Raw genomic sequence first — 13,434 nt, 5'->3', positions numbered from 1 at the left:
TAGGCGGTCATAGACTCCTCGGTCCTAGGAGGGTGCTAACGATTCATCTACGATGATGATCAGCTGAAGAAATTAAAAGAATACTTTATCACAATTCTGAGTCGTATAACATCCGATAAAGTTCCGTCTGTTGTGAATGATGTAACGAACTACCGCAGCTTACAGCTACTCCTTCAAATAGTTCAAGTGGAGTAAAGACCCCGGCTTAAGCTTTATTCATGAAAACCTCCATGCCCACTTACGAACTGAGTAAGGAAATAGTCAGTCTCACCATGCTTCCGATTAAGCCACGCACCTAAGTTGTTGATGAACCGCAGAGCCCATTTGCCTCTAGTTTCATTTTGCCAAGCGAGTTACCACCCGTCTAGAGTGTGTTGCCGTTCTTCACGAGAAACCACCTCCCTTGGTTCTTATCCCTTGGGCTTGTATATGGCTTGACGCTCCTTAGCAAGAAGGGCAATGGTGAGACAGTGCGGTAGGCAGACGCTGCCCCCAAAGCTCCCCGTCTGTATACTTGCACGAAATACTTACGATATATCTCCTTACCAAGAGCATGAATTCATCAGGAGACGTCTAGATTTAGGACCCCCAATGTTTGCCATTAGCCTACTTAGCGGCGAAACTCCAGCTGCAGCCTTATTCGCCACTGCTTTGATGTGCTCAAAAAAGATCATCTTTGAATCAAGAGTCAGTTCGCTGGTTTTGACTCGATTATCGACTCGCCGAACAATATGTGGGTCAGGGTCGGAATTCTCTTTTTAGTCAGGATGACTACTTTAGTTTTTCGCGCTCTAGTCTCGCCACCTTTTCTTTTGGCGCTTCGTTTTTCGTGTCCACCTTAATTTTAAACAGTGGTTTTTCTGATGACGCGGCGTATTGTTGTCTCTTGTCCCTCTTCACCTTTTTTTTATGAGCCCTGGAGGGTCCCTGAGTGAAGTCTTCTCCTATGGTTTTTTCCACAGTTCGGTCTGCAATGGGCTGTCTGCGATCCGTTTGGCACTCGTAGTGTTCTTATCGGGAGGCGCGGTTGTTTGTTATTGTCTCTCTCCATATCCATATTGTCTACTCTCCATATCCACCTATGTCCTCCAGCTCCATCCGCCCGTTTTTTAGCCCTTTGCTGACGTTTTTCTGGACTGACGAGCATTTCTTAATAAGTCTTTCTTGTTCAGTTTGTGCCAGTGCGAAAACATTGGTAAGTTTCGACAGTTTCAACTGTGCCTCTTTCCGCAACTATAGCACTGCGTAGTCACGTCTGGGTTCCCGGGACAAAACCCCTACCCCATTTCCCTGAGGCCTGACCTACGATTAGCTGATCCCAGAACTCACGGAGAGAGCAGTGCTCGCTCTGGGCATCGTGGTCTATTAATAACGGGTTCAATGCACACTCCCCGACAAGGGTCCCGAAGAGGCTGGCTCCTGACACACGACAGACCTACCACCTTGGTAGAGCTAGGCTCACATCACCCCATTGACGGAGTTGTAGACGGTTCCGGGGACTCCCAGTGTATCCCAGCATGTATCGATCATTAACAGTTCGCTCTTTACTGAGAAAGTTTCTCGAGACTACTACCTAGGACGCAGGTATTATGCACCTTGGGGAGGCCCGCAAAGGATCGTTAAAGACCCCTGAGTGTCGGAGGCTGATACGTTATGCTTATTGCTTGTAAACGACACTGCCCAGTACACGTTAGAATGATTGAAAAGAATATTTTTGCTCTGTTGGATGCGCTATCTGCTGTAAACACCCTGTAAGTATGAATACACTTCCGTCATATCTGTGGATGACTACAGGATTCGACGAATACTTTTCTGTGCGCCTGGTGCATTTTTATGGCAATAGTGCAAATTGTTCTCAATTGATTTTTCTACGTTTATAAACGTTGGCGCAACAATCCAACTGGATCGTGTTGAAGTGTTTTAGAGCACTTAACTCAAGACCTTAACGGTATAATACAGGATTACAGTACCCTATAGGAGGCAATGAGGTCACCATTGCGCTCGCCTGAGATTATTACCCTGATTTGACTCAGGTACTTATTCATAGCAGAGCCTACTGGTATTTGACCTCAAATCACGATAGAAAACCCCACTACCACCAGTGAAATTTGAACCGCAATCTCAGCTATCCAGACACGGGCTAAACTACGTTTAGTTTTTCATATTGAGAGTGGACAGCGAAGCATTGATTGGCACGATTGTCAGTTTAAGGTGTGGAGTATGTTTGCACACTAGGATTATGAAAAAATATCAAACTGTAAATTGTTGGTGCCTTTGTAAACTTTTTTGGTAACTTTTTGGTGTTCCTCATGACTTCTCTAATATATAAACAAGCCGGAATACCGGAAGCTGGCGCTTCGGGTATAAAGATTTTGTATTCATTTTAAGGGGGTCATTTCTTGTGAAGGCCGTTTTTGTTTTGGCTTTTTTTAGAAATTTTTTGTGAAGAACTGGATAAAGATACGAATACGAATTTTTTACCATAGATTTACCAATATCTTGGGCGTGCATAGTAATTTTTCCACCCTGATTGCATAGCTGGTTATTGAAATACAGAGCAATTTATAGACCCATCTCCAAAAAAAGGTGTTTTTATGCTGCCACGCTAGAGGGCGCTGTGATCATCTTAGAGAAAAAAATACACGGCATTTTAACGTACAGACTTTACTACAGTCCGTAAACTAGCATTATTAAAAAATATTCAAAGCTAAATTTTTGGTGCCGTGTTAAACTTTTTTTTATGAATTTTGACGTTTTTTCACGGTTTCTTCAATGAATAAAAAAACCTACTGAACGAATCGCAATTATCCTAGTTTGCGGACCGTAGAAATATGTTCTGAATAAGTCCTGAAAATTTCAAAAAATTTCGCTGGATAGATTTTTGGCTATGGTGGCAGCCGATTTTCAACATGCAGTTTCGAGAAAAACGCATTTAAAAAGTAGAATTCCATTTTTACCCATAAAACTTTAACTGACCATTAATATACTATACCTAATCCATAAACTTTAGGTTTGTTGAAGAAACACATGAACAGCCTTGGCTTCAATTTTTGTCCTTTTAGTGAAGTCATTCGAGCATCATTCGGAAGGATAAATACGAGCTTTATTACGGCAATCGACATAAATCTGGCAAGTGACTTATCACGTGTTTAACACTATAATCTCCGAACGACTCCGAATATCAAAAAATCACTTTGCCCATATATTCTACACTATATCTAGATACAATTGATGCAAAAAAAAATCGATTCCGCAAATCTGACACACGGGATGACCCTCTTAAGTGAGAAACTCCTACGCATATTTTTCTATCCGTATATAGCTACAAATCCAACATATTCCTTCATATCTTTCTAAACTACAAGACATACGTACATATTGCAGCCATAGATATTATCATCCTAAACAAACAAACTGCCTATTTCCGAATACTGTACTGTGTACTGTACTGTGTAATTAATAAAAAAAAATTAATTAAAATAAAATGTTTCTTTGTGAAACGCCATTGATATCAACTGACTTTGTTGTGATATTGACGAATTGATACTGGATGATGACGTCATACATGTTGTAGAATGAACGAAATTCACAGCAACCGGCAAAGTTTCAGCCTCTATAGCTTGGTTAATAATAGTTGGATTTTCTTCAAACTTGACTAAATTGTGCCTTATGTTATCCCTTGCACCCATGCCAAATTGAACTTCTAGGATGGGCATAAAGAGGGTCATTGGGTAAATTTCCAAAATGTGGAAATATACTGTCATTAACTTTATTTGTGTAGATATCGGAATCGGATGTATCTTGAGGCCTAGATTTCGTAGAGATTCATCACTGTGATTTTTTTCAGATTTTTCAGTTGGATAGGTTCTGACAACGAGAAATGTTACACTTTTTGAGCCTTTACTCCCCCATGTTTCAACCGATATCTAATATGGAATCAGTTTCAAAAGTAACTAATTGAGCTCTTTCATTTGTTAACCACACGGCTACATTTTATGAAAAAAATGTTGGGCCCTCCATTCACATGTATGGGGAGCTCCCTCTTAAACTTGACACAAAATGGCGCCACTTGCTGCATGCAAAGAGAACAATAAATCACATGCTCCTGCGAAAACTGTCAAAGTTTCACCCTCTATAACTTTGTTAATAATAGTTGGATTTTGATCAAGCTTGACTAAATTGTGCATTATGTTATCCCCATGTCATACCCATGCCAAATTTTGTATTTTTGCGGTGGACATAAGGAGGGTTCCCGAGTAAATTTATAAAATGTTGAAATATACTATTATTAACTTTATTTGTACAGATATCGGAACAGGATGTACTTTGAGGCCTAAATTTCGTAGAGATCCCCCGCTGTGATTTTTTGTAGATTTTTCGGTTGGACAGGTTCGAAGGGTGAGACCTGTTACACTTTTTGGTGGTTATATTTTGAGCCGTCACTTCCCTATGTTTCACTCGACATCAAATATGGGACCAGTTGCAAAAAGTACTAATTGAGTCCTTTCATTTTATAACCCACATGGCTACACTCTGTAACAAACACTTTTGCTCCCTCCATTCATGTGTATGGGGAGCCGCCCTTAAATTCAATACAAAATAGCGCCACTTACTATATATATAGGGAACTACAGACCTCACGCTCTCGTCAATTTTCCTGACAATCGGTCTTGCCGTTCCCGAATAAATGGGGGGGGGGGGGGGTTTCACACTAAACCTTAAACAAGTCGGGAAACCGGAAACTCTACGCTTCAGGTATAAAGGGTTTTGCGTAGAGGTAGATTTTTAATAAATGCGACTTTAATATTTCACGCGAATGTCAATTATTCCCGTTAATTATAACCTCAGTATCTTATTTGTATGGCTTTGGAAGCAGTTAATTCGCGCGAAATTGCCAAGTTTGAACTGCTATAACTTTGGTGTTAATGGCGAGATTTCCATGAAATTTGGCGCGTGTATACAAAATATTGTCCTCTATGCTGATAGGAAGTCCTAGGATGAATCTAAGGGGGCTTTCCAGAAAATTTTTAAAATTTGATAATATACTGTTAGGAAGTTTATTTGAGCAGATATCGGAATGGGACATATTTTGAGGCCTAGATTTCATCCAAGCGAACCACCCAGATTTTTTCGGATTTTTAGGCTAGGTAGTTGCCGAAAATGAGTCCTGTCTCACTTTAAATGCGTACATTTTGACTCCTTATTCGCGCACTTTGCAATTCACGACAAAACTAATATCAGTTACAGAGAGCACTAATTGGGGCCTTTTAGTTGACAGCCTACACTATATTTCATGTATAGGGAGCCCCGCTTTAAACTCTACCTAAATTTATGCCACTCGCTATACGAATGGGATTTCATAGTTCCCATCTGTCCACAAAATTTCGTTTGGATCGGTTTAGCCGTTTTGAGGAAAAGTGCTGTGACAGACAGACAGACAGGCAGTGCATCGATTTTAATAAGGTTTTGCTTTTGTGATCATTAACTATAAAATCTTAACTGACCACTAATTTGCTGCACTTAGTTCATAAAGCTTCGAATTCTTCGTAAAACGTTGGCTACAATTCTTGTTCTTGTAGAAAACCCATTTTAACATTGATCGGATCTGGAAACTCATTATGGCGATTGACATAAAACTGACATATATATGACACTCTACCCGTTTAGCGCCGTAATTTCCTAGCGGGTCGGAATATCGAAAAATCACTTTGCAAAAACACTCTATACTATATCCAACATAGATACAAGTGGTGCCAGAAAAAATACATTCCTCGGATCCGACACACGGGGAGCCTCTCATATGTCTCCTGAATGAATATTTTGGTTTGTGCTGTCTCTGACACGCTCCATGCCGGTAAGTATGAATAGAGCTTTAAATGGTCTCTTCGAAACTTTTGCGTGCAAACTTCGCAGTTGCTGCAGAATTGTTACCTCCACTCATTCGTAAATACATGGGCCCACTTGTTTGCTAAACTTAAGGAAACAGTTCCAAACGCAAACGTGTGGATAGGGTGTTTGGCTTAGTTTATGTAGGTTTGCTAGCGCTTGTAGGCGATCTGACGGGTCCACGCACTTACAACAGAATATACTGGTTTTTACTCTGCATCCTCCTCCTCCGACACATGTACGCACGGGTTCACATGAACCCTTTGGAAGCTTGTATTCAGCTTGTATCAAGTGCTAGCCAAGAATGAGACCTACTGAGGCTGCACCACCAGCTTAACCGACTTAACATAACTTTGAACATACTTGTAGCCTTGGCAAAAATAAAAATTCGAGCGGATTCAGCTGTAACATTAACGATAACCGTTTAAACGAGATGATACTCTAGAGCGTTAGAGCATTAGAAAGTCAGAAATCACGATTGATGCTTTTGTCCCGGCAGAGAAAACTCACCAGACGCTGCTTTACTTCTGCTCTGGGTGCTGCATGACCAAAAGTAGCTGCAGCTGGTAATCGCTTCTTTATATACAATATAATCGGGAGCACGTTATGAGTGCGAATTACGTCCAATTGAAAATCGCCGCCTTATGTTCAGACTCAAGCTACCTTGAAGCGAAATTATTTTCTTTGAAGATGCACACTTAGTCCGTATCATGCGGAATTGTCACCGTTCCCGCAGACGTTAGTTCATCATTAGGCTAATGGCTATTCGGGAATAGGAAAGGATCATTACTACCAGCAACTTCCCTCTGTGTGTCCTAGTCCATTGGTCCCGCACTATTGGTGTGGGCATGGAAAAATCGCTTATGACGCTGGGGCATACGAGATTCGTTTCAATAAGAGCTAACGATTAAACCGAAAATATTTCCATGCATAGTTGTATTTCACATAAATAACTCATTTTCTACGAATGATTAGTTGTAGATAATCGACAAGGAAAAATATATTACACATTGGTACAAATTATAATACGTTTACACTAGCTAACAGTAAAATTAGTTATTGCAGCATAATTGATGTATCTGAAAATTGCCATATCACACGAAGCCCCAAATATAAAAAGGTGCTGATGTACAATTTTCCGTTAATACAGCTATTTAGATTACGAGGAAAAGCATGAGGTATTTCGGAGTATTTGTATCAATTTTAGTGGTAGTGCTTGGCCTCACAGGTAAGCATTTAAGAACAGTTTGTGGTACTGGAAGTTTTGTATCGTTCATCCCTATCTAAACTTAGGAATAACAGTCACTCGAGTAATGGCTGCACCAAAACCTTCAGCTAACGCAATATCTCAGCCAGAACCTTTACCTAGAGCAGTTTATGACAAATACTTCAGCAAGCGTTAATGACTACTAAACAAAGCCATTTATATAAAATTATCGCTGATGAGAAATGTTTTCTTTCTGAAATAAATCAAGCTATAAAGTGAAAAGATCTTCAACCACTCGCTCAGATTTTAGGGTTTTTCTGAAGAGGTGCGTGAGGAACATGAAATGTCATTGGTACCCATTCTCGCAATTGGGTTAGACTGTACTGAAGAGGAAAGCGGGTGGCTACTGAAATGCGCATTTGATGATAACGACGTTTTCCGAAGTGGGCAAGTGCATTTCCAGTCGTGCATATCCAGCAACTGCAGTGCCCTGTAGTTGGAATTTTTTGCTTCTGCATTGTTCAATACCACAGGAGATAGTCGTGAGGTAAAAATGTGACCCACACGGTTTCTTTCCGAAAAGTTCGAAACATGTGAGGTCGCCAATTTGGGCTGCGATGTTTCCTGCCAGCCGACGTTCGTTTTGTTGGACACAAAAAGAAAAGGACTAAGCGTATAAAGGAGGAGCAGAATATACATCGAACATATGGTTTTAGGTAAGAGTATTATGTTATTCCATGTAAAGACCGTGGGAGAAAAAATGCCTAACCATTGAGAAGAAAAGTTCCGTGGTAAAATCAGGTGGCACCGCCTTAAGATAAGGTATTCGAAAAAAGAAAGAAAGAATTTTTTACTAGTTTCTTCAACGACGAATGGGTCAGCAGGACAAAATACCTGTGGAATATACTCGCAGTACTTGTAAAAGAGGAAAAATCCAACAGCTGGAAGACCAGGTAAAAGTAAGTTAAACTGGAAATGGACAAAAAGATGATCTGTCTGAAGAGAATAATTATTTCCAAAAACGAGCGAATCTGCCATGACGACATTCTTTAAAGATAACATCGCTAAAATCGAATTGACTGACACGGACTGCAGTGTCAGCCGCATCAGGTGAAAACAGAAATCGGATCTGGCAGCTAAATATGTAGATCAAACAAGAAATCAGTGGGTATTTTCCGTGGCTGCGTGAGAAGTATAATGTTGGTTAAGCAAGCTGAGGTTAAAGTGGGAGATAACAGTCGAATGCGAGAATCTGGTTTGGCCTGTTTCCTTGAAAGAATATGAGTTTAATACAAACCAATCCGCGACTGCGAGGAAGTTTAAGACCTGTTATTACAGAATATTCCAAAGTTCGATATCAATGTAATCCCCGTAGGGACAAGGAAATTACCATCAGTAAACCTCACCGAAATGACGGTAGTGCTAGAGTGCGTGCGTATAGCAGGGTATGGTATGGTAAAACAAACCGTACAGGAAAAGTAATAGTGCTATAGCCGGTTTTGTAAGGACAAAAGTCAAGGTATTATTATAACACCATTTCCGATTATTGCCCCAAGCGAACTTTTGATCCTAATGACCTCTTCACCATCAGTTCCTTTGCGTGGATTAATCATGCTTACGGAACATCGTGGGCCCTAATTGTTTGAATCCTGTATAACAAGAGTGGTCAGCAGCTACATCGCTAGCTGATGACAAGTCTTTCTGCACGTAACGTTCCCCATTTCAGCTTTGCGCTCCCTAAATATAATGTGTGGAGCTGCCGTTCTCACCTTGACCACGTCTTGATCGGCAACGACATCAACATAACTCCAACTAAGAAGTCATCCCTGGCATCAGTGACCATGGCATACAACTACCAGACCCGCGAGTGGAAGTGTGCTTAAATCACACGCGTTGCTAAGAAAAATGAACATTTTTTCTTTCCCGATAACTACAACTATCTCCGTCCATTCAATCTTGGCAAAAATCTTCGAGCCATCGGCTTGTAAGGTTAATTAAATATTAGTAACAAATTCAATAGTATAGATTTTATTTAGAGTGTTTTTAATTCATAAATGTAAATGTAAATAACTACTAACAACAATATTCACACAATAAAATTCCTCTGAAAGTTTATTTGGGTCCAGTTAGTGAGCAAATTAGTAGAATGTTTAACTGAAATAGTAATAACTCAATCGCAGACTTCCAGTTCATCTGCCGAACAGGTCACTCGATCTTATTTTTAAAACCGATATCCTGCTCAGAATTAATCGCGAGAGATCAACAATAGCCCACCTCTTTGACGGGTGGCAATTGCAGACTGAAGTTTAGCAGCAGCTATCCACATCATTTTTTTTTTTTTGTGCGTACACGGAGGTGGAAAATCTTAGAAAGACACGTCCGCCGCCCGAACGGCGGAACAACAGCGGGCGCGTGTGGGATTCACACCCACTAAAAACCACCCCCGGTCTCTCCAGCCCCAGCCCCGCGGGACACTCATCCTTCTCCTATTTGCAGCTTTCCTCCTTCTTTGTTCTTTCAGCAACTCCTCCTGCATTTGAATGATTGCGGAGCTAACCGCAAGCCACTTCTCCTCGGACTCCAGCATCTCAGTAACCAAGCTCTCCGGGGTCCTCTCCTGCCCAGCACCTGGTTTAAGCTCCTTCTCTCCATCGCAAATCATGGGCAGTGAAACATCACATGCTCTGGATCCTCCGGTATGCCATCGCATCTGGGACTGTTCGGAAAATCATCCAACCCAAAGCGGTGCAGATACTGCCTGTAGCAACCACCGTGTCCCGTGAGGAACTGGGTAATGTGGTAGTTGGTATCCCCATGTTTTCGCTCAAGCCACACCCTAATGTTGGGAATGAGCCTGTGCGTCCACCGACCTTTCGCAGACTCGTCCCATCTGCGTTGCCAGAGATCAAGCGACTCTGACCTTGCCGCATTTCTACGCTGTGCATGCCCCTCCATATGTCTTGCATTGTACAGGACACTCATTTCTTTGGCCAGAATGTCAACCGGGATCATGCCTGCCACCACCAATACTGCCTCATCTGATGTGGTTCTAAAAGCACTGCAAACCCTCAAAGCCATCCGCCGGTAAACCGAGTTCACCTGCTTCCGTCTCTGAGAGTTTGCAAGCGCCTCTGCCCACACAGGCGACGAGTAGAGCAGGATGGAGCGCACCACTCCGGCTAGCACCAACCTCCGGCAATGTTTCGGCCCACCAATATTTGGCAACATTTTTGCAAGTGCCGTGGTGGCACTGGCTGCCTTTTGGCATGCATACTCTAGGTGCTCCCTAAAACTCAATTTGGTGTCAATTATTACCCCCAGGTATTTGATAGCCGGCTTTGATACGACCGTATGTCCACCGACCTCCACTTTTACAGTATTATTTTTCCTGCGTTTCGTTATCAAGACCGCTTCCGTTTTCGCGTCCGCCAAGGTCAGCCCGCCCTTTTCTAGCCAGGACTTTACCACTCTCACTGTTTCCGTTGCGTAAACCTCCACATCTTCTGGGTGTTTTGCTGCAACAACCACAGCTAGGTCATCAGCAAAGCCGACAATCGTAGTTCCCTCTGGGACGGGAAGAGCAAGCACGCCATTATACATGATGGCTATCCACATCATATAATAGTCCATAAGGACCTATCCCTTCCGAAAGCTTCTTCTCGCTATCCACAATGGGCATTCCTAAACCTGTGCCGCACAATAACCCAAACATAGTCCTTCAATATCCCGATGCGTTTAAACCTCCACAACAGAATGAAGATGATTCCCAAAATGATTTCCGATTCCAAGAAACCTGCTCCCTAACGTCCACCCAACTCACATTCCTATCTTCAACTTGTCCATAAATGATGCATAAACGGTGTCTTTAGGTTACTTCAGCTCATCATCCGATTCATCAAACCCACCCCGTAAAAGGTGCAAACAGTTAATTAGACTTTTCATCACTTTTGGATTCATCTTCTCGTCCCCACATCAGTATTTGATGTACACTATTCATAAATAAAATGTTGTCTGCGATATTTGTATCAAAGTCTAAGAACAATTGCTGGTGATTTCAACGAGAGGTCTTTGAGTGGGAAGCCAAGTGACAAATATCAGCAGCTAAATCCTACCCAAAACCTTTGCGGAGATGTACATCGTACAGGCTAACATTGAATACGTGCTTGTCTTTCGATGTAGAGGGCTAAATTCAATCGTAACCCTGACAGTAGTTTTGCTTTGGTGATAGGGATGGACTGGTGGGTAAATGAGAACCACATGCATGAGTCCATCTCCATTAGACTAGGAAATTTCGACATCGAGTCGTCTTGCCTACAAACGAGAAAACTTTGCAAACGGGGGAAATAGCTAGAATGATTGTATCTTGAGAGCAGCTGGGTGTGCTAGACGATCTAAACTATTTCAAGTAGGCTGACTGGGGGTATATTAAGGGCACTTAGCTAAACTGGCTGCCCCTGGCTCATTCGCTGTTCACTTTCCAGGTTGACTAAATAGAAGTAAGTTCGCGATTAGTGCAGATGCAACTATTGCATGGCTCCTAGGGCAGAGCTGAGGCAGCGTCTGATGCGTTGCCTCTGCCCTGGACGAAAGCGTCAGCCATCTTTTTGCCTTTTTTAAAACCTTGTCAATAATAGTAGGATTACCATTAAACTTTCCAGTGTGATGCTTTATATTAATTGCAATTTTTTACGAGTCTATGATGAACTTAAGGGGGTGTGAAGTAAATTTTCAAAATGTAATAATATACTATTATTACCTTTACTTTGAACGGATATCACAATGAGAGTATTGTGAGGCCTAGATATCATGTGCGCAAATCATCATAATTGTTTCTCACATTCTTCAGTTGGGTAATTTCGGAGACGAGAAGAACGAAGGAAAAGAAGACGAGGCAGATCCTGCCTGAGATGGAGCGACGGCGTAGGTCAGGATGCCAGACAGGTTTTCGGGATATCGTATTGGTGGACCTCGTCGCTAAACCGGGATATCTGAAGTTCCATATTAAGGCAGGCCTAGACCGAATACTGCTTGTTGCACCGTGGATGATGATAATGATTTCGGAGAACGGGTCTTTAAAGTAATTGATCCTTTTCTGGCCCTGTTCTCCTCCCCTTTACAACTACTAACATCTGGACTAATCGAGACCTTTCATTTCACACCACCCATGAGTATATACGGTGAAAAAACGCATGACACTTCTGCTACTACCACAACTACTCTTTCTCCCTTTAAGTTCAACATGGAATAATTATTACCACCAAATTTCATAAGAGTAGGTGTAACCGTTTATGTGAATAGTGTGTGGAATAGACAGACGGACAATGAACCGGTTTTGTTTTGAACCCTAGCAATCATGTGGTTCATTATAGGAGCTCCCGCTGCAAAGCTACTCATATATGTAATATATTAACTTAGAACTTCCTAAAAATTATCATTGTAAAAATATACACCAGTTTCTATGTAGAAGTCAACATCTTTCATTTTCGAGAAAGTATGTACAATAGAGTCTTTTATTAGCCATCGTATGTTCCTGGTTCAGCCATTGGATTAGGTGTAGGCTCTGGTGCAGGCATTGCTCGGGCAGCGGCCATTCCTGGGTTAAAAGTTGTTAAGGTTAGAAAGGTTTCATACTCAGAAAACGTTAGATAAAGTTTTATTTTACATAGAACCGACAAAATTACCTGCAAGAGCAAACAATGCTACTGCACCTGCCATAAGCATTCCAAGAAATTTCATGATTCTCCTGATACTGTGGTCTGTGTTGTGAACTAAACTTGAGCTGTTGTAAGTTGGAACATCGAGTTTTATACTCTAGACTTCACTTAACATGCGGAAATCTTTTAGATGCGCTGTATCAGCTATGCCACCGTATTTAATCTTATTATTAGTTTTAATTGAAAGTATAAGATTTGAAAGTTAAGCTAGTTACTCACGGAAATACCATTTTGCATGGAAGCAATTATCGCATGCTGGCATATTAAAGTGCTTTTAGGGGACACATGTTTTTGTGAACAATAGAGACAGGATCTATTCTGGGTGTCGGGGGGAGTTTGAAAGATAAATTCGTAGTCACTACAACAGGAGAACCATCATTGTCATCATAATATATTCAAAGCTTGTTGACTAATCCGAGAAAAGGGAAAAACAAGTCGGGAAACCGGAACCTCAGCGCTTCAGGTATGAAAGGTTTTGTTTGTTTCTTCTGTGTGTTTATTGAAGTGCAGAACTATCCCATTTGTCCGTAGCCCGTTATGTATATGAATTTAGCATGTTAGACTACTAACTTTCCTGTGATATTGATATTTATAATAGTTGCCGTAAATTTACACGGCAAAGTAAAC

At 41.5% G+C, this 13,434-nt stretch overlaps 1 long non-coding RNA gene across 1 annotated transcript; it reads right to left on the bottom strand.

Moving 5' to 3' along the window:
* Positions 1 to 12,546: 12,546 nt before the first annotated feature.
* Positions 12,547 to 12,925, bottom strand: LOC119650086. The gene is made up of 2 exons (XR_005249233.1): positions 12,775 to 12,925; positions 12,547 to 12,686 (listed from the first exon to the last, which is right to left on the bottom strand). It is a non-coding gene; the product is annotated as an uncharacterized LOC119650086 (long non-coding RNA).
* Positions 12,926 to 13,434: the final 509 nt, after the last annotated feature.

The sequence above is a fragment of the Hermetia illucens genome, chromosome 2, assembly GCF_905115235.1.
Source record: "Hermetia illucens chromosome 2, iHerIll2.2.curated.20191125, whole genome shotgun sequence".
Taxonomy (NCBI): Eukaryota; Metazoa; Arthropoda; class Insecta; order Diptera; family Stratiomyidae; genus Hermetia; species Hermetia illucens.
Note: the sequence above shows the minus strand (reverse complement) of the source record. Positions and strands in the feature narration are given on the sequence as shown.